The sequence below is a fragment of the Balaenoptera physalus genome, assembly GCF_965194825.1.
Source record: "Balaenoptera physalus genome assembly, chromosome: 10".
Classification (NCBI taxonomy): domain Eukaryota; kingdom Metazoa; phylum Chordata; class Mammalia; order Artiodactyla; family Balaenopteridae; genus Balaenoptera; species Balaenoptera physalus.
This window is the reverse complement of record NC_138889.1, coordinates 43,316,588-43,342,784: the sequence shown is the minus strand read 5'-3', so window position 1 is coordinate 43,342,784 and position 26,197 is coordinate 43,316,588. Positions and strand designations below refer to the sequence as shown.

Here is a 26,197-nt window from a genome sequence, read left to right as displayed (position 1 = left end):
CATCCAACCCCCAGGTTAAAGATGCCCCAAGGCTGCAGGGATGAGACCAGTCTCGCTCCGGGGCCCGAAGACTGAGCTCTCAGGGTCCCGAGCTAACTCTCAGATGCCCAGTTTAAAAAACGAAAACAAAAACCAAACAAACAAACAAACAAAAATCAGGGCCCATATCCAGTACTTATGTACAAGCACTTCTTTACCAAGTGCTTGAGACCCATCAGCACAGAGACAAAGGCCACCTGGGCACAGGACAAGTAGCCTGTTCTACGAGAACCCTTGGGGCCCTGCCTGGCTCCCACTCTTGGGCATGGCCTCTCTGCCTCTAATGCAGAAACGAGGCCAGACTCCACGGACTCCTGGGGACGCTACCTGATTCAAAGCTTCTTGTAGCGTCTGGCAAACAAGGAAGCTCTTCTGCTGTGCTGGGGTAGCACCCTCAGAAAAGACTGGAGAGGAACTACAGTCCCACAAAACACACTCTAACGCTCCTTCTCTAGCCAGGCACAGTCGGCCTCGCTTTCATTTTGCGTGGGTGTGTGTTTTGCTGGGAGGCAGGGGTTAGCGAGTGTGACTGGTGCCCAAAGGCTGCTCCTGAAATCCTACAGAGGAGCAGCTGCTCCCAGCGCTGGGGAATTCTCTTTCCATCTCCACTTACACGTAATTATCTTCTAAAGCGGTGCTCCCCGGAGGGGCGGCGGCGCCAGGGGCCTCCCGGATCACCTCCCTGGACGGGCTGCTCGTGGCACCACCCTCGCAGGCAGAGGCCGGGAAGAGCGCCTGAAATAAAGGCCACCCGTGGCCCGCTTCTCCGGAGCCCCAATCACAAACATGCCAGGCCCTTTCCTTTGGAGGTCTAGGGAGGAAATTAAATGTGAGCCAGATAAGGAGATTCCCTTCAGCTCTGACGCCAGGGAATCCAAAGTTATGATTCACTCCCCCCAGGACCACGCAAACCAAACTGGCACGGGCCCCGGACCATGGGGCCAGCCACGCCTGGAGTGCCTCCTTCTCTGTAATGACGGCACTCGGATCGCGGGCCTGAGTGTTTTTATAGCAAATGTGAATGAGAATGTAAAACTCTGCAGGCCAGTGACAAAGTGGGTGGCAGAGAGGGCCCGACAGGCTCCTGGTCTCTCCACAGGTGCTTCTGCAAGTCCCTCCCTGCCCTGTATTTTCCAGGCCAAGTGAGGCCGCTGCCCGAGGCGGCTGACTCAACTTTTTTCACGGCATAGTGACTTGATCCGCAGAAGGATGCGGGGAGCCGAGCGCACTGAGCTCGCACTGACCTCAGCAGTTTCTAAATCTGCCGGGGCGAGGAACACCTTCACCGTGGGCACAGCGTTCGCCAGACGGCCCCGGGCTGGCGGGAAGGCGCAGCTCCCACCAGGGCTGCCGCGCGTGCCGGGCTTCCCAGCAGCCCTGGCCACCCCCAGCCTTGTCTACTTTCTCTTCTTCATGCTTGTGGTTTCAGTGTGGGGAAGCGGGTGGGCGGAAAGGCATCCAGAAGGAGAGAGAACAGACAGGAAAGGGCGGTGGATCAAGGGTCAACAGAGCACTGATGTTTCAAAAAGAAACTGCCGAGTAACCATCGCTGCAAAACATCTAGGCGCACGGACGAGGCGCCGCAATGGCCGTCACACGCCAACGCTGCTGTCGGCGTGCTCGCAGGCTCAACAGTGGCTCCCATCTCGCGGGGGCAAAAGGCCAAAGCCTCACGAACACACACGTGCATGCACGCACACACACACACACACGACTTCCACGCCACTGTCCCCACACCAGCCTGGCAGGCGCACATGCCCACCTCAAGGCCTCCGTGCTTTCTGTTCCCTCGGCCTGGACCGCATCCCCTCCATACCTCAGCTCCCCCTCCCCTCACCCCTTCTCCACGTGGAAGCTCAAACGCTACCTGCTCAGCAAGGCCTGCCTGGATCACCTTTCAGCACCTCACCTACCCCCTGCCCCAGGCACTGCCCGGGCTTTTCAGCAGCCATTACGACCTCGCATACCGTTCTGGGTCGGACAGCGTCCCCTCAAATCCACGTCCACCTGGAACCTCAGAAGGTGACCTCATTTGGAGAGAGGGTCTTCCCAGAAGTACGCAGTTAGGATGAGGACACACTGGAGGGGGGTGGGCCCTCATAAGAAAAGAGGGGCCACAGACACGGGAAAGAGGCCGTGTGGTGAGGGAGGCAAGAGAGCAGAGCCGTGCGGCCACAAGATCCGGGCACCAAGCACGCCGGCACCACCAGAGGCTGGGGCACAAGCAGGGAACGGGGCCTCCCTCAGAGCCCCAGGGCGCAAGGGAGTAAGGTCCTGAGGTTTGAGCCCTCCGGTTTGCGGTTCTCTGTCACAGCGCCCTAGGAAACTAGGACACGTACCATGAACGGTAACCAGCTACTGTCTGCTGCCCCTCAGGAGAAAATAAGCCCCAGGAGAACAAGATTTTGACATCCTTTGCTTGGTGCAAAATGCCCGACACATAGAATAGCATCCAGCTGAATAAAAAAATGTATTTGCTGAACAGCTCTTGAGCGAACAGAGACAAGCCTAGAAGGGAGACAGGGGTGCTATACCCACCCTACAAGAGGGCAAAACTGAGGGGCTAACGTCCCAGCTCTGCCCAGAGACAGCAGAGCCAGGACCGGAAGTGAACTGGGACCCAGCCTGCTCGCTTGAGAAGTAACCCTGAGCAACTCCAGGTGCCGAGCAAACAGCTGCTATAGGCAGCACTCCGTGAGCACACGTGTGGAGTACAGGGCAGGCAGGGCAGGCTCCAGGCTCGCCTCTCCTCGGCAGGGCCGTGACCCCGAACCAGGGAGCTCGCCGGGTCTCAGTGTCCGCATCTGCAAACTGAGGGTGGATCACAAGCCAGGTCGACCTGCGCTCCAAGGAGCAAGCAAGGCTTGTTTTAATCTGCGCCGCTTCTGCGAGGCCCTCTCAGACCCCGGGAGCCAAGGTGACGTCTCCGTGCCACTGATGCACTCTTAGGGCAGCACCTCTGGCACACACCACGCGCTACTCTCAAACCTCTCTCACACCACAGGCCGCCTGATCTTGCTTCCGTAGTTCACTTCCACACACACTACTGGACTCACATCATGGGCCTCTGCACCTGGCGCTCTGGAAGCCCTGCAGTCGGCCCAGGCCCCGCCTGTGTCCTCGCCAGCCAGCTCTGGTCCTCCCAGGCCCACAGACACCAGGCTCCTCCTCCACCAAGCTCCACTCCCAGGAGTGAGGTTTCCTTTTGCCCACCTGGACCTGGGCGGCCTGGGCTGCTCTGGAGCCCTGAGTACAGTCCTCCCCACACTCAACCTGCAGATCTCTCCAGTTTGGATAAACCATCAGCAAACAAATCAGGGACTTCAACCGAACCTGCCATCGTACATGCACATGCACACGCGCATGGTCGGGGATATGGAACAAGCACAGACAGCATCCCAGGGCCAGCACTGTTAGGGCTGTGACTAGGCAGAAGGTAAAGTGTGAGCCAGGCAGACCCAGGTGTGAGCCCCAGCCCTGCCCCGCTGTGGGTTACACTTCTGTTACCTTCCCTGCACTTGAGCGACCTCAGCTCACAGCAAACTCAGTAGCGGCAGACAGCAGGCTCTGCAAAGCGCCCAACACTGTGTGCTTCTCTTTTCCTGCATCTTGAAACGGGCAGCACGTGGCCCATTTACCCTGCGTGGAGAGCAGGGTAAAGAGCCTCAGCCCCCCAGGGCTTGGAGACCTGGTCCCACCTCTGCTCTGAACGACCAGGCCCGTAGCTGCACCTCACCTCTCAGGGCCTCCTCAAAAACAAAAGGGAGAGGGCTGCACGAAGGATCCCCAGCACCCAATCTACTTAAGAAAAGGGAAGGCCTCTGCTCTGGGGCCTCGGTGTCTCACAGCAGGACTGGTGTCGGAAGAGGACATCAAATGTGCTCTCCTGCCCAACCTGCCACCTTCGCCGGCTACCCTCCCACAACCCCAGCTGATCCGGGTCTGCCTCTGCCCTCCTTGACATTCGTTACTAGAGGATGCGCATTTTTACATTTAGCAAATGTAACGCTCACTCATGCATTTAAAAACACTTATTAAGGACAGGAGAACACAAATAAGAGTAGTAGTTGCTTACAACTGCTGAGTACTTACTAGGTAATATGCTCAGGGCTTTGCAAACATTACTCTCTGAATCCCCAGAACAACCCTGTGAGGTGGGTACTGATATTATTCCTGGTTTACAGGTGGCGAAACCGAGGCCCAGGGAGAAAGGATAACCGTGTTTAAGTCACACAGCCATAAACGACGGAGTGGGAGCTGGAAATGATCCTAGAGTCTCTTCACCACCCCGGGCTTCCCCTTCACTCCTTCTCCCTGGCCCCTCTTTGAACCGCGGGTAAAGGACACCGTCATTCAGTAAGTCAGAGCCTCCCAAAACCCACTGGGCTGCTCAGCCTGCAGGGACGGCCCAGGTGAGGGCCTCCAGATGTGTCCTCCACCAGATCGGGCCCCTGGAACACCTCCTAAGGAACCCTGCTCAGAGACAAACCATCACAATATTCCCATAACAAACCAGGGAAGTGGGGCACGGATCACCACACCGCTGGAAGGAAAGCCCCGCCACACGCAGAATCGCGCTTCACTACATGCATGGAGCCTATTTCAGAAGCAAGAGCGTCTGATTTTCCATCACGTGATCCCTTATATGTTCCCCCAGTTCAGCTCACCAGCCTGGAATCCCTGCCTTGGCTGTGCAGAACAGAACTGGTATCAACGTGCTGCTCATAAGCACTTGCTTCCTCGGGGAGAGGCTCGCAGAAAGACTCTGGCAGGTTACACCAAAATTACAGTGCTCCATTACAGTGCCCAGCCTCTGGGAAAAGCGGAGAGCACGTGAAACCAGGAGCGCTGGCTTCCAGGGCCACGTTGCCACCCCTGGCGGCAGGACACCCTGAGCAGAGCCTTGGTCCTCGGGGGCTCAGCTCCCTCATCCTCCATGGTTATGATAGACACCTCCCCCCGCCCCAATTAAGATCCAGAAGCCAAATGAGTCTCATAGCCATACCAGTGATGGATGAAATGCCTACTAAACACTGTCCATTTCTATCACCTAGCAGAACGGCAGCCTGTGGGAAAATGGGCAGCCTCATACACTATTGGTAGTTTAAACCAGTACAGCCCTCGCGAGCACAGTGTGGGGATTTGCTGTAACAGTTTAAATGAGTAGAACCTGTGGCATACTGATTCCACTCCTAGAGAAACACACGCATGTGTGCATAACAGCATGTATGTATGAAGATATAATAGCAAAACTAATGTCACTTTACATGTCTATCAATGGGGGACTGACTCATAAATTATGATATATCTATACTATAAAATATTTTGTAGACAAATTAAAAGAGAGAAGGACTACATGCAAGAAAAGATCTACAAGATCCATCATGTGAAAAGACAAAATAATGAAACAATATATATGATGCAATCAGATTTATGCTTACAAAAGAAACAAAACTGTATGTATTTGCGTCTGTATAGGCTGATGGAAATTACAATTGGTTAGTGCTGAGGACCCAGCAGGGAGGCGGCACATGGGGTGCCAGAGGAAGAAGGACTCTACATCTTCTGCTGTTCACTTCTCCACTATTTGGATGGGAGGGTGCGGTGCAAGAGCATAATATATTCATGTATCACCTACATCATTTAGAAAAAAAGCCATCGAACTGATTTAAAAATAGCACCACCGCCACCGAAACAGGGTTCGTGTTCTGGTGTGAAACTGACACAGCAATTTGAAGAAGTTTTTGGTGCCACACTCCAGGGTCTTCCCAAGAGTGACAAAGTTCAAGGGCAGTCTCTAAGCCACAGACGACAAGACTGGATCGGGATCAACAGGGAAGAAGGGAAATGCGGGATGCAAGGAAAACTTTGGGGTAAGCTCTGTGGAAGCTGCAAACCTGTCCTGCCCTGAACCCGCTTGGTTCCAGGATGCACTTTTCTGAGACCCTCCTCCCTCTCACCTCCATAGGATGAGAAGAATGTAAAAACCAGATGAAGAGAGAATCCCCTTTCCCGCAGCAGACAGGAGGCCACCTGCAGTCACCAGCAGAGCTGCTCCCAGGAGAAGCCAAAGAAAAAGCCTGGCCAAACTCCACCTTCCCGACAAAGGCTCTGCGTGCCAGGCTCCTGGGGCTGCAGGGACAGCCAAGGCTGGCAGCCTGAAGCCCACCCATTCGAGTCCCTCCACTTCAGCAAACAACCAGGCCAGCTTCTTTTCACATTCAACACTAAAATCCAAACTGAACCAGTATACAAATCAGAGGGTTCTGCCAACAAAACAGCAACAAGGTGGAATAAGGAGAGAGAAATCAGTGGTACCCTGGATTAACATATAGTTACTTTTTCTGCTTGTCCATAGTAGCACTTCTGTAGATTCAAACATTCGATATATACCTTTTCTGGCTTCCTAGTAATAATTAAAACAAACACGCAGCCCAAACACACACACGCAGCTAAACATGGAGCAAAAAGGAGAACAGACGGGCTTTGCTTAGGACATGATGTTCAGGAGGTAGTCCGACAGTTGACATCCCCACACAAAATGCTCTCCTCCCATCAAATAGGTACCCTGTTAGTGCGCCACGCTCACCGGGCACTTCAACAGTCCACGGCTGGGGGCTACCCACAGGACAAGGAAAAGAAGTCACATCTCGGAGGGAAAGGGGTGACCATCAAACAGTAGGGGAGTGGAGTCCTTGTGCGGTGACCCACCGCAGAGCTGGCCGTGACTGCGGACGCCACGAAGCAGGCAGACGCATAAAGTAACTCTCAGCCTCCTCTCAATGAGGACGCAGCCCAAACAAAGCCAGAACCCGACCAACTGGCCAGAGCCCAGCAAGAACAAACTATCTGAAGGGCACGGGTATTATGCAATCTGGAAACCGGAAGCCTGGGCAAGTTTCTTACAGACTCTGGCACTGACTAGGGGAGAGGGCATGGGACCAGCATATTTCTGATGCGGCAGTGGTGCATCCTATGATGGGGACATGCGGACACTGGCAACCAGGACCAACCACGTCCCCTCGCTCTGACTCCGGTTCTCCTGAGTATGGCTCGGCTCCCCACCGAGGCTGCACCCTTCAGGGGAGGGTGTTCTCCCCTCCTTGCAGGGCTGGCCACCCCTGAGAACTCGCCCACCTCCACTCCCCGTTCCCGACCAGCCCCTGCATGCCTGGTGACCACAAGTCACCCCAGCCTAGAGACAGATCAGCCCTTGGGGAACAGCCAGAACTGAGGACCACAGCCACTGAGGTCCACTGGGTCCACCAGGGAACTGTGGGGTGCCGACTACACCCCAGGGAGACTTCCTCCTTTGGGGGCTTTTCCCCTTCAACAGTTTCACTCTAAGTTTGAATGTTCAAACCAGCACTTCTCTAAATGGGGTCTGAGAACCTGACTTCCATCCTGAGATGCTCCAGGAAAGGTAGAAACTAAGGCCAGGGTGGGTGGGCAAAGACAGGGGAAGGCGCTTTGGGGCTTTCCTCAGGCACATTTCTCTGGCTGTCATGAGAGACCAAAGGAGGCAATTTTAGTTTCTACAGAGATGCTTGCAGTCTACACACAGTAACTCCACTACCCAGCCTGTGAGGATGAGAAGGGCAACAGGGAGGGGGTGAGGAGAGAAAAGAGGATTTGACTCCCCCCTCTCTCAACCCCAATCCAGAGGACTGAGCATCATTCATGCTGACCCATTCCCTCTGCTCCATCACCCCTGCCACCATCTTAACGTCTTGAGTTCAAGCCCTCATCCTCTCTCATGCCCATCACCCTGATGGCCTTGTTTCTCGTCAGCGCATTTCATACTCCACACAGCCTGCGGAGCCACCCTTCTAAACCACAGCCCTTCATCAAGCCCCAGTCTCCGGATGGAGTCCAACCCTGGCAGGGTGGGCGTGACTTCTGCCTGCCCAGGCTGTGCCGTCACAGAGATCACAGCTGCCGCTCGGACTGTGACACATGCCACCCTGCCCCCAACTATGAAGATGCACAGGTTGCGGTTTCCTCATCTGTGCAACGGGAATAAAAGGATCACCCTCCAGAGCTTCTATGGGGGTTAATCCAAGCTGAGGAGAGCCCGGCTCTCCAAGAATGGCCACGACTCTCCCTGTCCCCAACCTGGCTCCAGACCCTCTGCCCTTCACCACCTCGCTGTGCTACCTCCTCATAACGAATGAATACGAGTCAACGCAGGAGAAAAGAAGGCACATCCGAGATCTAAAAATGAAGGGTCATAAACGTTAGGCTACCAAGATGTGGAGGACACCAAAATTAACTCATTATCAAAATAATGTGACAGGAGGGAAGGGATGGGAAGAGAAGGAAAACATTACTTTGGAGGAACTGCTTTTAAAATAGACAGCGCTGTGATTTTTTTTTTTTTTTAAAGACTTCATTTTTTCCAAAAATTTAGGAAGATTACATTTCAAAAGCTCACAAAGGAGACCCTTCTGGGTTTTTTTAAAAAAACTATTTCTTAATTAATACCTTCAGAGAACTAAGAAGTACTTTTATAGACTGACTGAATCTTAATAAAATTCTCAGAGAAATTCTGGCATCAGTCACAACAAACACCCTCCTGGAAATTAATTTCCTTTTCCGCATACAACTTACTATGGCAACTCATTTATGATGCCACCACAACCAGTCAAACTCTGCCTGCAGCATAAAAACTTCCAAGCCCCACAAGACAGCCTATAGCACTTGATAGAAATTGGCCCCATATTTAGCCAAATCCTACATCTAACAGAGACTTCCCCCACACCAAACTGTCCAGATTTTACTGGCAAAGTCAGCTCTTCCATCTCCTTCCCGGCCCATATCTGCACTGCCCTCCCATCTTATACTACAGCTCTAACAAGATGCCTCCTAACAGCTCGAAGTCCCCAAACTCAGTATCTTTTCCCTGTCCCACAAAACGAATAAAAGAGGAGAGAAGGGCACAAAATGGGCAAAGGGAAACTAGCTACATCCATCTTCAGCCTCCTACCAAAGACGTGTCCCTTCTGGCTTCTGGTTTGGTTCAAGTCCCTCCTTTCCTTTTTTTTTTTTTTTTTTTTTAATTTTTATTGAAGTATAGTTGATTCACAATGCTGTGCCAGTCCCAGCAATTCCCTCCTTTTAGATGATGGTAGGTCCTAGAATATTCACTGCGTGTGTTGAGGATGCAGTGGGCAGCCAAAAGCTAACACAATTATTTGTAAGTACAAAAATGTACTTTAAAAGCCTTTCTCCCTCGAGGACAATTCCTACTGGAAGACTTAATCCCATTAGCCCAAGTGCCCATGGGCGAGGGGAGAGAAATGGCTGGATGCCAACCGTCACAGAGCACCCACTGCAACTCACAAGTGCATCTCACTGAATGCAAGGCAGATACTATCATCCTGATTTTACATACGGGGAAATCGGGCTCAGAGGGATCAGGCGATGGGCTCAGCATGTACACCAGGCCCATCAGACATCAAGACTCATGGACTCATAAGCTTTACCCTAAGCACCTGGGTGTCCCCAGGTGCTTAGGGTAAAACACTGCCCTAGGTTGGAGGGCACTTTACAAGTTTACACATTGCTTTTCATATACGAGATCTCATTCAATATCACAGCCCTGTAGGATAGTTAAGAATTACTTTTCCACTATTGTAAAACACTATTTGGTTTCAAAGATCATCAGTAACTTGTGAAAGCCAGTGGTAGCACTTAGAGTTGTACCCTGTCTAAGCTTTGCTTCCTCACCTCACAGTGCCTGATAAATGGTAGGGGCTCAGATGACAACTATTATTAGCAACATGATTTTTATTAATTTAATAGCCCTCAGCTAAAGTAAAATTTATACACACACACACACACACACACACACATATAAACTGCAGATATTTTAAAGATTCAACTTAATTACCTGCTAGAGAGGATATAATTTTACCACTACCTCAAACTTAGAGATAACCACTAATTGCAGCTGCCAAGAAACTGACAGAAAAGGATTACTGAAAATGATGCGGTCAAACCCAATATAGATTTTGACAGCTACTAATGGAAGAGAACAGAAGGACAGGAGCATTCAGTTATGATAAAATACAAAAAAAATCCTCCTCTCCCTCCAGCATCATGGCTTGATCATGAATGTGCTGTTTGACCCAACCATGTCATTTCAGCTGTGTGATGACCCTCAGCATCCAAAACGAGATGGCCAGCAAGTGACACAGACGTTCTAGTGAGAGGTCGCCCAGGAGGTCTAGGGAATAGGGGTGGGGCAGATACATTATTACCTTGAGCTATTTTTAATGTGCTGCATCTAATGCACTGTTTGCCTCACTTAATTTCACTCACTTGCAAAGAAACCTGGGAAGTTCAGAAATGCCAGATGCAACAGGGATCAGCTCCCCACTTCTCAAGCTAGAACAGAAAAGATGACAGAAGTGTGTTGGTACAAGGATGGCAGCATCAGTCAGACAGAAGGAAATCTATGCTACTATGGCAATGAGAGATCCTGGGGAGGTTCTTCGAGAAAGGCTGAGCCAAGACCCATCCAACTGAGCATCTACTCCAGGCTTGAAGGTTCAAACAAAAGAATAAAATTCAGGTCCACAGATGAAACATATGTAAAATTTTTAAGCACAGTTAACAGCTTTATGGTAATGACAGCTGGACAGCCATGTACACTAATTGCCTGCATGAGAACAATATCCATACTGTAAACCTAATATCAATTATTATTAGTTTTTGGTTTTGTTTTACTTTATGCAGCCTTTCTTGCTTCTTAGCTGTGTTAAGTCCACCCTAATTTCTTTGTAATAGGCTGAGTTTGATTTTGTGTGGCCGATCTCGACTTACAAGGAAAAAGATGTCAGTCTCCCTCAGTCACCTTCTCCTGCGCCATCAGACTGTCTAGCTCCTTATTTATACCCTATTTTGCAGATAAGAAAACTGAGTTCCAGAGAGAGGACGTGATTCATCCAAGGCCATAATCCTTGCTAATATATCTAGGACTAGCACAAGGGCTCAAGGCCTACAACGTAGATCTCCAGCTCTATCACTGTTGCAAATGACCTGGCATACTTGTGTCTTGAATACGAAGTTTATTTGGAGGGGGAAGAAAAAAGAAAAAAAAAAAAGCTAACATGAGTCATCTCCTTTGTCAAGGGGCACCACACAGATTGTTCTAATAAAGCATCCAGCATCTCCAGAACCACTTGTTTCTGAAATAGCCAACCTCAGTCCCAGAGAATAAAAGGCCATGTCTTATGCCCCTTCAGGATACCCAGGACCCTGTGAGCAGATGCGCTGCAGGGCTTTGGGGAGCTGCTAGCCCAGCCCAAGGAATCCAGACGTTGCCGGTACTGGAGAGGGAATGGGATGGGTGGGTGGCTGGGGGAGGGTCAGAGTTGCGATTTCTCCTGGCAACAGTTATGATTTCATGCAGCCCAATCTTACTCCCCTTGGAACATCTAAATATCCCATCCACTCAGGGGTCCCTCCTCAACTTCCCCAGGACAAAAGCACTGCAGTCTGGGAGGTGAATCTGGCAGACCGGGAGGGACGGTATTTGACCCAAGCCGTAGAGGAAGCACCGCTCCGCTCCCTCCTCCACCAGTTACTGGAACTCCCCACCGGATCTTCAGACGCCAAGAGGCGTCCCCCACTCTGAGCCCGACCCCTCTTTCAGCGTCTGCCCCAACAGAGGCGCGAGGAGGCAAAGCCCACTCCGCATCGCTCTACCCCGCCACCCACTCGCCTCCGGTCCCCTTAGTGGCCGCCCCCCGTGGGCCTCCCTCCCTCCTCACTCGCGGGGTCCCCGCCGGACACTTGCCCGCTCCAGCCTGAGAACCTGAGCGCACCCCTTTCTCTTCGCCCGCAGAGGACCCGCGTCTCCCGCCTCCGGCCCAGGCCCCCCTCTGCCCGCGTCCCTCCGCGCCCCGGGAGTCAGCCGCGCACCCGCACTTCCCGCCCGGCCCGTGCGGGCTCTGTCCGCCCCAACTTTTCCCGGCCGCGGCCGCGGCGCCAGCCCCGCAGCGGCGGGGATCCCGCGTCCCGCGCCGCGAATGGCGGGCGGGCTCGCGTCCCCTCGGCCCCGGCCCGCCCCGCCGGCACGAGTTGCGCTCGGGACTCGCTCGGCGCCCGGGCCTCGGCTGTCCGCCCGGCGCAGAGGAGGAGCCGGCGTGGCGGGAACCGCGCTGTCCCGGCGCCGGCACCCCCCCGCCCCGGTGCCCAGTGCCCGCCCGCGCCGCTCCCTGCCCACCTGCCCGCCCGCGCCGCCGCCGCTCACCTCCTCCCGCGCCGCCGCCGCCACTGCCGGGAAGACGTGGCAGTGGCCGCCGCTCGAGCTCCCCGCCTCGCCTCTTCTCTCGGCGTCCGCGCGGGCGGCTCCGGCTCGCCGGACCGCAGCGCCAGGCGCCCTCTGCCGCCGGGAAGGCGAATCCTCTCGCCCTAACCCTAACTCGCCGGCCGCCCCCGCCCCAAGGCTCGCTCCCAACCCGGTTCCGCTCTGCCGGAGACCCTCCCTTGTGGCGGCCCCGGCCCCGCCGCTGCCTCCGGGGAGCCTGCCCTGACTAGCCAGCCGCTCGGCGCCCTTCCTCCGTGCCCCACCTGGGTCGATACATTTCCTGCTTCTCTGAATCTGAATGCCTCGCCCACGAGAAAGTAAAATAGGGCTGGGGAACAAACACCACGTCTCTCGTGTTCGTCATTCTCTCTCCTAGGGCTAGGTTAGCGCCCTGCCTTGAATACCCAAGGGCGCAACAAATACTTCTTGAAGCAGCGAAAGAGTGAATGAATGAGTAGAGATTTTGGCCGCTCTCCACCCACGTAGGCTTCTAAACCTCCAGAGGACAGATATCCCCACCTGGATTGTTTTTTTTTTTTTTTTTTTTGTAAAATACACACACACACACACACACACACACTTGCGCACCGTTGCATGAATAAATAGGATTCACAATTCCCCACTTCAGACTAGCACCAAAGTTGCACAAGGCCCGCAGCTCAATGTTATTCAGGGCCTTTAGTCAAACAGACTTAGGTTTTACATAGATCTACCACTTAAAAGCTGGGAACTCTCGGGAAAGCTAATCTCCCTGGGCAGTTACCTCATCTATAAATTAAGAGTAATAAAATCTATTTCATAGAGTTGTTGTGAGGATTAATTGAGATCCTGCACTGTGTGTAAAGCGCTTTGCTCAGCCCCTCGACCCCCACCTGTACTGTATCTAAGTGGTAGCTACTATTACTATTATTACTAATCTAGTAGGTAATAAAAACTATAGGCAAAAAATAAAATAATGGCTACCTTTTCATCTGGGGACACCTTAATACCCTTGTATGTGGGGTATTGTCACCTACCCAAGACAGCCAGCCCCGGGAGCAAGGCCTTTCCAGTCCCTCTTCTTCCCCACCCCGAAGAATTAACTGGTCTTGGGTTTTAAGACCAGTTATGAGCTGGTCTTAAGAGCTGTAGAACTGGCTCTCCTGTAGGTTTTCCCCCTGGGTTTCGGTGGCCAATCTCTTAATGAACAAGTGTTTATTTTATTGTGAAGGCAGTCAATGTTTAAGGGCCCCTGTGGTCTACAGACTCTTCCTGTTTTCTCCTTGCCCCTCTCTCAACACCTTGAGGCCGTCTTTTCATTTTTAACAGTCTCCTTCCTGCTCTGCACATAAAACAGCAGTGAGTGCAATGAAGTGGCATCAGACAGGACTGGGCTGGAATCCCAGCCCATCCGCCTTGGGCTTTCTGCACCTCAGTCCCCTCAGTTGTAAACTGTGGAGAATGATGCTTATCTGTGACATTGAGAGAATTGGTGATCCAGTCTGTGAGTGAAGTCCCTGGAACATATAGGTGTTTAATGAAAGGCAACTATCGATTCATTTATTTAACAAGCATTTAGGGAGCATCCACTGAGAGTTGTAGGTGCTGGAAGAGTGAGGGAAACAAACATTGGTGAGGTACGATTCTTACCCTCAAAGGAGTCTGAGGTCTAGTGGATGAGACAGGCACCCATATGCTAGGGCAGAGGGGTTGGGAGGATATAGATGCCGCTAATATGAAATTAGCAAGCCTCAGTTCCAAATTGGGGCAGTGTTTCTGCAATATAGGTTGTTTTAATTCGTTATAATTGTAAATGCCATTTCCCTCTAAATATGTACATAACTTTCCAAGACCACTGCAAAAAATTAATGAATAGTTTTGTGAGGCAAACAGAACCATTTGAGGTAGGGTTCAGTTCCTTAATAAGGTGACTCCAAATGCTTCCTTATACTAGAAATAACATGTACATTGTGTCTTTGTGAGAGTACCATAATTTATAAGTTAAAATTGCATATCTTGCAATGCATATCTAAGAGGGAAAGTCCACATACTGTGGACCTCTAATGTATCACGCCGCCTATCCATGCCCATGATGTAGCCCCCTCCCATATTAACCCTGGGCTTGGCCACACGATGTGTTTTGGTCACTGGGACATCAACAAACATGGCAAACGCAGGGATGTTTGATGAGCACTTGTGCCTCGCTCCTTGCTTTCTTGAAACGCTGTGAAGAAACTGAAGAAATCTGGTCCAGCCTCCTTAAAAATGAAAGACTCAGACAGAGAGAGGCTCACCATCCCAGCTGTAGCAACCCCCAGCCAACCCACCAGCTGAATGTAGCCACATGAGTGAGCCTAGGCGCGACTAGCCAAAATGACCCAGGCAACCCAAGAGTTGTGAGAAATAAAATGGTGGTTGCTTTAATCCACTAAGTGTTGGCAGAGATGGATAACTGAGAGACACATCACACACAGGTGTTTCGACAGTTGCAAGGTCTCGGTGAAATTCAGCCAAGAGTCAATACTCTCACTAGTGTTTTCTGTCATGAAGCGTTCAATTGAAGTTAATATGTCTCCGCTTAGCAGAGTGTCACACTTTAAGTCATTCCTTCTTTCAAAGTTCTTCATTGAATGGCTACTGAGCCTGGAACTGGTTAAAATCCTTTTGCAGCCAACAGGACAATAAGCTGGCAAAATCAGTTTAAAAACCACTTTAAACATTATAACTCCTTGGAACACAGCAGGTGTTATAGAGGTTGGGTGTTTATCTCTCTATTTATTTATTTATTTTTTTGGCTGCGTCGGGTCTTAGTTGCGGCACGTGGGATTTTTGTTGCGGTGCGCGGGCTCTTCATTGCGGGCGCGCGCTTCTCTCTAGTTGTGGTGCGCGGGCTCCAGAGCGCGTGGGCTCTGTAGTTTGCGGCACGTGGGCTCTCTCGTTGAGGCATGTGAGCTCAGTAGTTGTGGCGCGCAGGCTCAGTTTCCCCATGGCATGTGGCATCTCAGCTCCCCTACCAGGGATGGAACCCGCATCCCCTGCATTGGAAGGTGGATTCTTTACCACTGGACCACCAGGGAAGTCCTTATCTCTCTATTTTATTATAAACTTCTTGATGATGGACACCTTGTCCAATTTGACAAGGTTTGACTATAGATCATGAACATCAGAGAAGGAAGGGAAGTTAGATCCGCTAATCTACCACCTAATTTTATAGATGAAGACACTGGGGCTAAGTGAGATTAGAAGAGCCTTACAAATTCCTAGGGTCCTGGAGCTGGCTCAGAGCAAAACTGAGATGACCAATTCAAAGATCTTTACACTGTTTCTTGGATTGGCTTGTTCGGTGGATTGTTTTTTCTTTGTGACATTGGTTGCTACTAAAAATATACTCCCCATGCTCAAAAGAGCTTTACAACTTTCCTTTGTATTTAGGATAAAATCCAAAGTCTTCATCTTGCCCCACAGGGTCTGGTGCAGCCAGCCCTCCAGAGGCATTCGTTTGGCTCTACCCATCCCTCAGAACACTCTGCCCACTCCAGTTTTTTTCTGTCCTCGCATCACTCCACACAAGATTCCAAGCCCTGAATGAAAGCCAGCTTGACCTGGCTTGGTCACATGACCTAGCTTGATCACAACCCCAACCCAAGAAGAATGGGACTCCCCGAATGAAATCCCCCAAAGATAATCATCAGGTGTTGTTACCAAAAGAAGAGAAAGTGGATGGAAGGTGACCAAAGCCAATGAATGTCCACTACGTCATCTCTCAGGCCTCAGCTTAAATGTCACTTTCTCAGGGAAGCTTTTCTTAACTACTCCATCTGTGATACTCTTTCATGACACTCCTGATTTTTCACTGTTCTCATCACATTTTATAAATACGTATTTATTTGTTTGTTTGTTTCTGTCATGGTCTCCCTCCATGAGAGAAGGGGCTGTGCTTGTTTACCCACTACTATATCCCCACCACCTGGTGTGGAGCCTAGGGCATAATCGGCTCTCAATATTTATTAAATGAATGAATGAATGAATAATATGGGCCTTATGATTCTTCTGACTCAGTCCATATGACATTAGCTTTGTAAGAAAGGAGAAAAAACCAAAGAGAACATGAGGGTATAGGTTTGTGGAAGACACACCTTGTTGTGACACTGTGAAGAGGATACGAACTCACACTCAGGATGAAGGAGGAAACACTACCTTGTGCATTAGATGTGCCATGTTGTGCTGGGCTGTGCCAGTCTTGAGAAATAAATTATAGAAGCAGTGAAGTAAGAAAGGGGAGGTCTAGAATGGTGAAGGCAGCGTGCCTCAGAGTGTGTTTGCAGGAGTAGGAAGCCTCAAAGCTGAAATTGGGTTCATGACCTGGCTGCAGCTGCCAGGAGCACAGGTCAGCCGTGTATGTTCATAAAATTGCTCCCTCGGCCCCTTCCGTACCCGGCTGTGTAGCCTCTACAGCAGGGTTCCAGGCTCATCTGCTGACGGCCGCAGGTCCTTGGAGATGTTTTTGTTACTTAAGGGCAAAACAAGATCTTATCAGAGCAATGTAAAGCTAAATGCATTCCATTTTTGTATCAATGAATATGAGACTTGTGATAGCTTGGGGTTTTGTTTTCAGCCATTTTTCAGCAAAATAAAAAGTTGGCAATCTCAGTACCCCCCTAAACGTTTTTGTAATGTTACAGGGCCGTGCAATCTGAAAGCCTTGGACGTTACTGCCTTACAATCTCAGAGACCTGGGTGACCCCTGCAAAGGCTCAGCAGACTCAATAGACCATCACTCATTCAACTGTTGTTTGAATCACGCCTCTGTTTCCTTTCCTGCCTGTCGCCTACATGGCAGACACATTAGCTGGTCAGAATGTACAGCCTAAAGAGGCTTCACTCCCAGGACCGCGCCTGTGGCCGTGGGTCAGGGGGAGATTGGTGGTGGCTCCGGAGATGTCCAGTCAGGAATGAGGCTCTGGGCTTGGGGTCTGGTCAATGACAGAGTACGTGTGTATGTGCGTGTGCACGTGTGTATGCATGCACGCATGTAGGTGTGTGCTTGTGACAAAGGGAGTCCTTCTTAGGTCACCAACACTGCTCCAACAGAGCGGGGCTACTTACTCCTAAGAGGAGATATTGTCTTTGATCCCTGTCTTACCAAGGGGAAAACTGAGACCTAGCACACTTAAGTAATTCACCTAAAGCCCAACTGAATACAGACGTCAAACAGTTAACACCTTTGGCAATGCTTCCCTCCGCAGGTACACAATTGGTGTTCAAGTTAAATCCAATAAGAATTCCCAGAAGCTGACATTCTGGAAAGACTCTTCTAGAACTAGAAAAGGGGTGAAATTTATCTTCCCTAAACTGAGGAAAATACCCAATTTCTTGTATTTGACAAGTGGTGTAGCATTAAGTCCCATACATTTACATTTCCACCAGAAGCTAGCTTACCCATTTCATACACTTAGCTGGAATTTGAATTCCTCAGAGAAGACTACTGCATAAGTATCAAGTATTATAATAAAAATGTCTTTTTCTCACTGGTAGTAATATCATACATACATACTTTTTTAAAAAATAAAGACTTGAAACCAAATTTTATACCTACTCAATTCTACAGTAAAGGGAGACTTGCCCATTTTCATAAAGCTGTAAAATCCCATATAAGGAAAGTTTTAGGGTCTCTGCTTTCATTTGTACAAAGACATTGGAGCAGTAGTAAAAAGTTCAACCAAGGCCTTCATGCTCACTGCTTCTGGGTTTCTGAAATTTAAGTCTTCAGCTAAAGAATGGAAAGGAATCCCTACTCCACCCCACCGCTAGCAACCAAAGCAAACTCTCAAGCCAGCAACACCAGTGGATTCTTTCAACTTAATTTCTTCACAACTTTCTCCCTGCTGACAAATGTTAAGTTTCTATTTCAAGAGAAATAAGAGCTTCATTAACTTGCCTGTCTTCGAGGTCGTCTATTTCCTTTCAGGATTTCATGGCATTTTTTTTTTGGCTCGGGAAAGTAAGACCACAGTAACACACAACTCCCCAGAGCCCCATTAAAGGCAGAACGGTTGGAATGGTTGGCGTGGGTGGAACAGAGCAGGAGACCCCACCTTTATTGCATAGGTTGTAAGTATTTCACCACAGGTTTTCAATTCCAAACCAAAAAGCAATGTTTCTTAACTACCTTAACTCTCAGATTCATAACCCTTAAGATGTCCATCAATGACTCATATACCAGCTGCCCCTTTGGTCTGGCACATTTTTTAACATCAAACGGTATTTCCTATCAACTGTGCCCTTGTCCTCAAAGGAGCTTCATCATCATCAGAAAGCACTGACGTGGTTTCTAGCCTATACTTAACTCTCCCATCACTCCATGCGTATTTCCTGAGCACCTCGTATGCGCAGGCACTGCGTTGAGTTTTGTGAATGCAGAGGCAAGCAAAAAAGACGCAGTCCTTTCCCTCCCTAGAAAAGCTCACAGACCAGTGGAGAGAAAAATAAACATGTAATTACAAATGATTTTAAGTGTTTTGAAGAAAAAGAACAAGGCACCTTGAGAAAGTTTAATAACAGGACCTAATTCTAAATTGAGAGGTCTGGGAGGACCTTTCTGGAAGTGACCTTAAAGCAGAGACCTGCGAGATGAATGGGGGTTGGCTCCATGGGGAGCCCATCTTGGGGTACGTGGTCCTCCTCACCCCAGGATTCTGTATTTCTTGGATGATGACCAGGACAAGGAGTGCAACTCCACAGTACCTCATTGCTTTCAGAGAGGGGTCCTGGGAGACCTGTGGTCCCACAGGTACAGACACAGGACAGGGATGGTCTTCCTTCACTACTCAACCCACACTCTGCTCTCTCAACTCCTGATTCCCGGTGGCAGCACTTGGGTGAGCACATCAAGTGAGGATCACTTAGGTTACCCGTCCAGGTGAGTGTTTTACCTGGTTCCTGTGTGTGTGCAGCCTCTACACCTAAGCTGTAAGCTCTTGGAGAGCAGGTGACTCTGTTTTATTCTCCTCACGTGACGCTCACAGTGCCTAGAAAAGAGCTTGACTCGTAGCTGCTGTTCAGTGAACACCTGCTTAATTGAATTGGATTTCATCTCAGCGTTTAGCTGTGTGGTAAACATCTGATATGAAAGAAGAGCCACGCTAGGCAAAGTAAGTATGCTGTAGAAGAGCAGAGATTAAAAGAAAATGGCATGAAGAGTATAGGAATGGAAGCACTTTCTGAAGCTTCAGGAAATCTGGTCTGTATGGCTTTGATTGACTCTGTGAGACCACAGTTCCTCGGTTCTAAGACTCAGCTGTAACATGCAATGCTGATTTGATTGAACAACAGTTTACTTTTCTGGGCATGGGGAGGAGAGGGCTGCTTTCAGTGTATACACATATTGAGAGCGATATCCTGATTTCAGAAACATCAACATGTTCCCAGAAAGTATGTCTTATAATAATAATTTTAAAAAATCAGTACCCATCACTAGTTTTCATGGGACTTAAAATTTATCTTCTCTTTTGCCTGCCTTATATCCACAGTAATTTTTTCTTTTCTGTTTTCTTCCTTTCTTTTTTGATAATAGTGCCTCAAATTCCTTGGAGAAATTATTCTTCCTCACTAGATACAGTCTGCTGAGGTATTTGATCAAGGTGCCCAGCTCTCCTCTAGTGCAGAGATGGGCACCTGACCCGAGCTAGGCCCACTCAGACATTGCAACAATGATCAAGGTTTGAAAACCTGGCCCCAGATGGAACTTACTTATTCTAGATATAGGATACAGAGAAGACTGTCCAGAAGCTTCTGCTACAGAGGTCCTCTAAAACTGCCTGGCTCCAGGGTTAGTTTCTGTTATTTACAGCCAAGAAATGCTAAATCATACACTGCCCTTGGCTGCTGGTACAGGTAGAACTGGAGTTCTTAACCGGGGGTCTGTGGGCTTGGAAATGGTCCATGGATGGCCATTAGGAGTTCCACAAATATGATATAATTTTTGTGCATGTAGATAATGCATTTTGGGGGTGAGATGGCCTACAGATAGCTTTCATTAGATTCTTAAAGAAATCCGTGGCTGAAAATAGATTAGAAACCGCTGATTCCAGAACAAGGATTCTTAAGCAAAGTCTGTGGATAAATCTGGTTGGGGGAAAATGATATCTTTGTTTTCACTAGCTTCCATGCATGTTCCTTTCCATTATGAATATAAGCAACAAACCGCAGTATTATTAGCAATATCTGTGACTTTGGCACCAATAGAAGTCAGATATTTTCATATCACATTATAGTGTTGCAGATATCTCAAAATATAATTTACACCTCTCACTACTTTAAAATTACAGTGTTATTAGATCCACAGCTAGGTTTCATTAGTCAATGTATTAACGAAGTATACATAACACTTGATCACCAAATACTTTAATATTTTATAACTGCATCTCAGTATAATTGGCTTCCTTTGTAATCCTGTATGCTTTATTTCATCTAAATCATTATCTTAAGAAAAGGTCCAAGAGCTTCATCAGACTGCCAAGGGGCTGATAATACAAAAAGGTTACTAGCCCCCTTGGGAAAAACTTGGTAGGACTGTCTCCTAGCCTTCCGGGTATTGGTTCTACAGCCTTACCTGCATAACTTCTATCCTGTAGTTCCTCTCCTTTCAACAACCTGACATACTGGCTTCCAACATTGCTACCTCTGAATTTCTCCAAAACAGCAGGCGTTATTGCCTGTGATCCAGAGAAACACACACACTTCTATGAATCATAAGACAGCATAAAGCAAAAAATTAATAATAAATTTTAAAATTAAAGAGAGAGATCTGGAATAGTTAAATCCATGGAGACAGAAAGCAGATGAGTGGTTGCCATGGGCCAGCGGGAGGAGGAAAGGAGAGGTAACTGCTTAATGGATGCAGGGTTTCCTTTTGGGGTGATGGAAATGTTATGGAACTAGAAAGAGATGGTGGATGCAGAGCATAGCCCTGTGAACGTACTAAATGCCATTGAATTACCCACTGTAAAAGGGCTAATTTTATATTATGTGAATTCTATCTCAGTAAAACATAAGGTAAAATAATCAATCAGGGTTTCCCTGGTGGCACAGTGGTTAAGAATCCGCCTGCCAATTCAGGGAACACGGGTTTGAGCCCTGGTCCGGGAAGATCCCACATGCCGCAGAGCAACTAAGCCCGTGTGCCACAACTACTGAGCCTGCGCGCTAGAGCCCAAAGCCACTACTACTGAGCCCATGTGCCACAACTACTGAAACCCAGGTGCCTAGAGCCCATGATCCGCAGCAAGAGAAGACACTGCAATGAGAAGCCCGTGCATCGCAACGAAGAGTAGCCCCCACTCGCTGCAACTAGAGAAAGCCCACGTGAAGCAATGAAGACTCAATGCAGCCAAAAATAAATAAATTAAATAAATACATTTTTTTAAAAATCAAAAAGTAAGAGGAAACTCCACTATAAAGTCACCTGAGAATTCAAGGGCCTACTTAGAGGAATAAAGAAAAAAGATCCCTATCACCTCACACCAGTTAGAATGGGCATCATCAGAAAATTCACAAACAACAAATGCTAGAGAGGGTGTGGAGAAAAGGGAACCCTCTTACACTGTTGGTGGGAATGTAAATTGATACAGCCACTATGGAGAACAGTATGGAGGTTCCTTAAAAAACTAAAAATAGAATTACCATATGATCCAGCAATCCCACTACTGGGCACATACCCAGAGAAAACCATAATTCAAAAAGAGTCATGTACCCCAATGTGCATTGCAGCACTATTTACAATAGCCAAGACATGGAAGCAACCTAAATGGCCATCGACAGACGAATGGATAAAGAAGTTGTGGTACATATATACAATGGAATATTACTCAGCCATAAAAAAGAATGAAATTGGGTCATTTGTAGAGATGTGGATGGACCTAGAGACTGTCATACAGAGTGAAGTAAGTAAGAAAGAGAAAAACAAATATCATATATTAACGCATGTATGTGGAACCTGGAAAAATGGTACAGATGAACCAATTTGCAAGGCAGAAATTGAGACACAGATGTAGAGAACAAACATATGGACACCAAGGGGGAAAAGCAGGGGGTGGTGGTGGTGGGATGAATTGGGAGATTAGGATTGACATGTATACACTAATGTGTATAAAATAGATAACTAATAAGAACCTGCTGTATAAAAAATAAATAAATAAAATTAAATTTTAAAAAATAAAATAAAATAAATAATAAAGAGAAAAAAGATCCCAAAGTTTTATGCTATTTTGTTTCCTCGCTCCCCTTCCCCCCACCCGCCCCCCGAGTTGCTCATGTACACTACAATTTTAGCTCACTTACAAAATTGCTAATGTGTACTTTAGCCTACACATTAAATTCTGGTTTGCACTTACGCATATTAAAACACACGACTAAATACTCACCTGACAAGCTATATTTTAGACCTCAAACAAGGTTTTATTGTGCCTGGATGCATTTTAATATACCTGCTAAATTTTTGCTGGAGTGAAAAACGGCTTGCAGTGATGACTGATAAGGGAGGAGGGTCTCTCCTGTCCTATCCCTCACATGCTGCTTCTGCTTGGTGGAACTAGGGGTTGGCAGCCCCGACCGCCTGAGAGCTCTAGAGAGCTTTCGGGAAAAGATTTCCAACATGATCTGATGGCCTCAAGCAGGGTCTGAGAGATCACTGAAAGGCTTCCCATTCCGGTAACTCCAGGACCTCAGTGTCTCCCATCAGAGTTCTCCGTCTCTGCCAGCCTCCATCAGAGCAGAGGGGGATTAACCTTTCACAAGCCCCTCTCACAACTTTCATAATTCCCTCTCTGCCTGGGTTTTGAAATCCTTCTCCTGCTCACCAACCCTTATGGCTCCACACAGCCTACGGGATAATGCCCAAGCATCTCAGCCCAGCACTGCCGTGTTTTGAGGGCCCGGACAGTGGTGAGTGCTAGGTTAGGGTTTCCCATCACGTGTCTTAAATGATGCTTATGAACATCATGGTCTTTTCACGGCCATTTGGAGATGAGGAAATTAGGCTCGGGGTCATTCAAAGTCACACACTTGTCGAGCCCTCCCCACGTTTCCCTGCCACCTTCCTTTCCATCCTTCCTCTGCCATTTCTGTACTCAGCTTCAGCCAGGCTTCTCCTCACCGTCCCCTGACTGTGTCACAAGGGGCCTCCACCCAGAATGCCTCTCCCCTCTAGGTCCCGAATCCCCCCATTCCTCAGGGTATGGCTCCCCCTTCTCCAAGAAGCTTTCTCAGCCCCCAGTGCTCCCGCCTCCTCTGAATCCCCGTTTATTACACCACCCACTGCTCACTGACCGTGTGCAGGGATCGCCTGGCAGAGAGGCTGTAGCTTGCCTCCCTGCCTCCCCCAACCCCCATCCCCTTCAGCAAAAGTCCTCTCTGAGGGCAGGGACTGTGTCCTTTTCCTCTTTGTATTTACTGCAGTACCTGATAGGATTGAGAGATGGAAAGTGCTTGATTCTCTCAATCAGCAGGAGATCGATTTTTTTCAGGCCAAAGCATTGAGCCTATTTCCCAACTTCTGTACCTCTCCTTTTCCTCCCGGGGAAGCCTGACAGGGTTCCAAGTCATTCTACGCAGCCTGCCCCGCACAGGTGAGCCTGGCCTCGCTTAGGGCTTTTTTCCTGCTCTACCACCTGTTCCAGATGCAGCCTGTTTCCTTTGTAGCTGGAAGATGAAAAGCGTTCTTTTTTCCCTTTACGTGTCTAATGACATCATCCTTCTCAGGCGGGGACGTTGGGAAATTCATGGCAAGTGAAGTATGGCTGCTCATTCAGAGAATCAGCAGGTTGTGCCCTGTCTCCCGGTGACCGAAGGCTGCTGAGGAGGTGGTGTGTGGATCGTGTCGGCAGGAAGAAAGGGTTCAGTAGCACTAAGCACCCACAGGAGAGGACAGGGGCCTTGGGACGGGGGAACTGGATGAAAGCCATAGCTGCCTGTATCATGTGATTTCAGTGATGCTGTAAGACCCCAAGGGTCCCCTACCACGTTCCTTTGAGCTTGTGATGGTTTCTTCGTTCCTTCTGTGTTCAAAATTCCTATCGTTTCAGTTCTTCTCTGTTTTAGATCATGTGGCTTCTTCCCTTCTACACTGTCTTGCCTTAGATGCACATGTTGGGAAGATTAATTAGGGGTGGGGTGGGTATGGGTGACACTGGTTTTCTGGGAAGTTGGGCCCAGCTGGTGAAGGGCAAGAAACACCAGAATGAGTAGGCTTCACCCAATTTCTGCAGAGGACTAGTTGTCACTTTGGGGACACTTTGGCAGGTACAGGCAGTCAGAAGAGCAGAACAGGTGAGTCAGGAGTAGGGTAGGAGAGTAAGGAAGTGTCTACGAGGGAAAGGGCATAAGGTGAGTGAGAGGAGGACACGTAAAGCATTTGACTCAGGTCAGCCTGACCAGCTCCCTGAGATGGGGCCAGGCCAAGCTGGCCCAGCAACAGACTGTGGAAATCCAGCCCGCAAAATGACAGGCCGAAGATGAGAGTTTAGACGGGCAGCAGGTATCAGGTGGAACCAGAGAGATGTAGGGGCACCCAGCCAAAAGCTACAAGCAGGCAGGAAGTCAGAATGAGTGACGTCATAGGTCCCCCGCCCCCGGGACAAAGCTCCAACCCGGCCGTGGCAGGAAGAGGAGAGACGTGGAGGGGTGGCCTTAAAAAGCAAGCAGCCCCCGCAGCAGGGGAATTGGAAGACTAAGCAGTTTCTCCAGAGAGAAATCACTGTGGATCAGGGACGCAGCCGAAGCACATCCTGTTGTATGAGAATAACGAGGTCTTCAAAGATAGATGTGCTGGTTTCTTAATCGTGGCAGGACACACAGAACATAAAATGTATCCTTTTAACTGATTTAAAGTGTACAATTCAGTAGCATTAATTACATTAACAGTGCTGTGCCACCATCACTACTGTCTAGTTCCAGAACATTTTCATCACCCTCAACAGAAACCCCATACCCATTAAGCAGTCACTCGCATTCCACCTGCCCACCAGTTCCTGGCTGCCACTAATCTGCTTTCTGTTGCTCTGCATTTGTCTATTCTGGACATTTTATATAAATGGAATCATACAACAGGTAACCTTTTGTGTGTGTCTGGCTTCTTTCACTTGGCATAATGGTTTCAAGGTTCATCCATGGAGTAACCTGTGATGGTTAATTTCATGTGTCAACTTGACTGGGCCATGGGGTGCCCAGATATTTGGTTAAACATTAATTCTGGGTGTGTCTGTGAAGGTGTTTCGGGATGAGATGAACATCTGAATTGGTAGACTGAGCAAAGCTGAGGGTGGGCCTCATCCAATCCACTGAGGGGCTGAGTAGAACAAAAATGCTGAGCAAGGGAAAATTTGTTCTCTATTCTATTGCCTGTTTTCAAGCTGGGACATTGGTCTTTGAACTTGGACTTAGACTGGAGCTTACACCATTGGCTCTCCTAGTTCTCAGGCCTTTGGACTTGGACTATACCATTGGTTCTCCTGATTATTGGCTTGCAGGCTGAAGATCTTGGGACTTATTACCCTCCATAACCATGTGAGCTAATTCCTTATTATGTATGCATAATATATTAATATATTTTATATGTCTCCTATTGGTAGGAGATATATAGGTATACCAATATTAATATATTTAATATATATTATAATATAGGTGTTATATATTATATATATATATATATATATACACACATACATACATATATACATATCTCCTATTGGTTCTGTTTCTTTGGAGAATCCTAATACATAACATGTATCAGTACTTCACTTTTTAATGACTGCATACTATTCCATTGTACAGATATACCACATTTTGTTAATCCATTCACCAGTTGAT

At 48.7% G+C, this 26,197-nt stretch overlaps 1 protein-coding gene across 1 annotated transcript in view; it reads right to left on the bottom strand.

Annotated features, from left to right (window-relative positions):
- The window catches only part of SMCO4 (single-pass membrane protein with coiled-coil domains 4), a 72,551-nt gene extending 60,098 nt beyond the window's left edge, over positions 1-12,453 (bottom strand). The window contains exon 1 of the mRNA XM_082410094.1: positions 12,299-12,453. The gene's annotated coding sequence lies outside the window, so the exon portion shown is untranslated. The remainder of the gene's footprint in view (positions 1-12,298) is intronic.
- Positions 12,454-26,197: the final 13,744 nt, after the last annotated feature.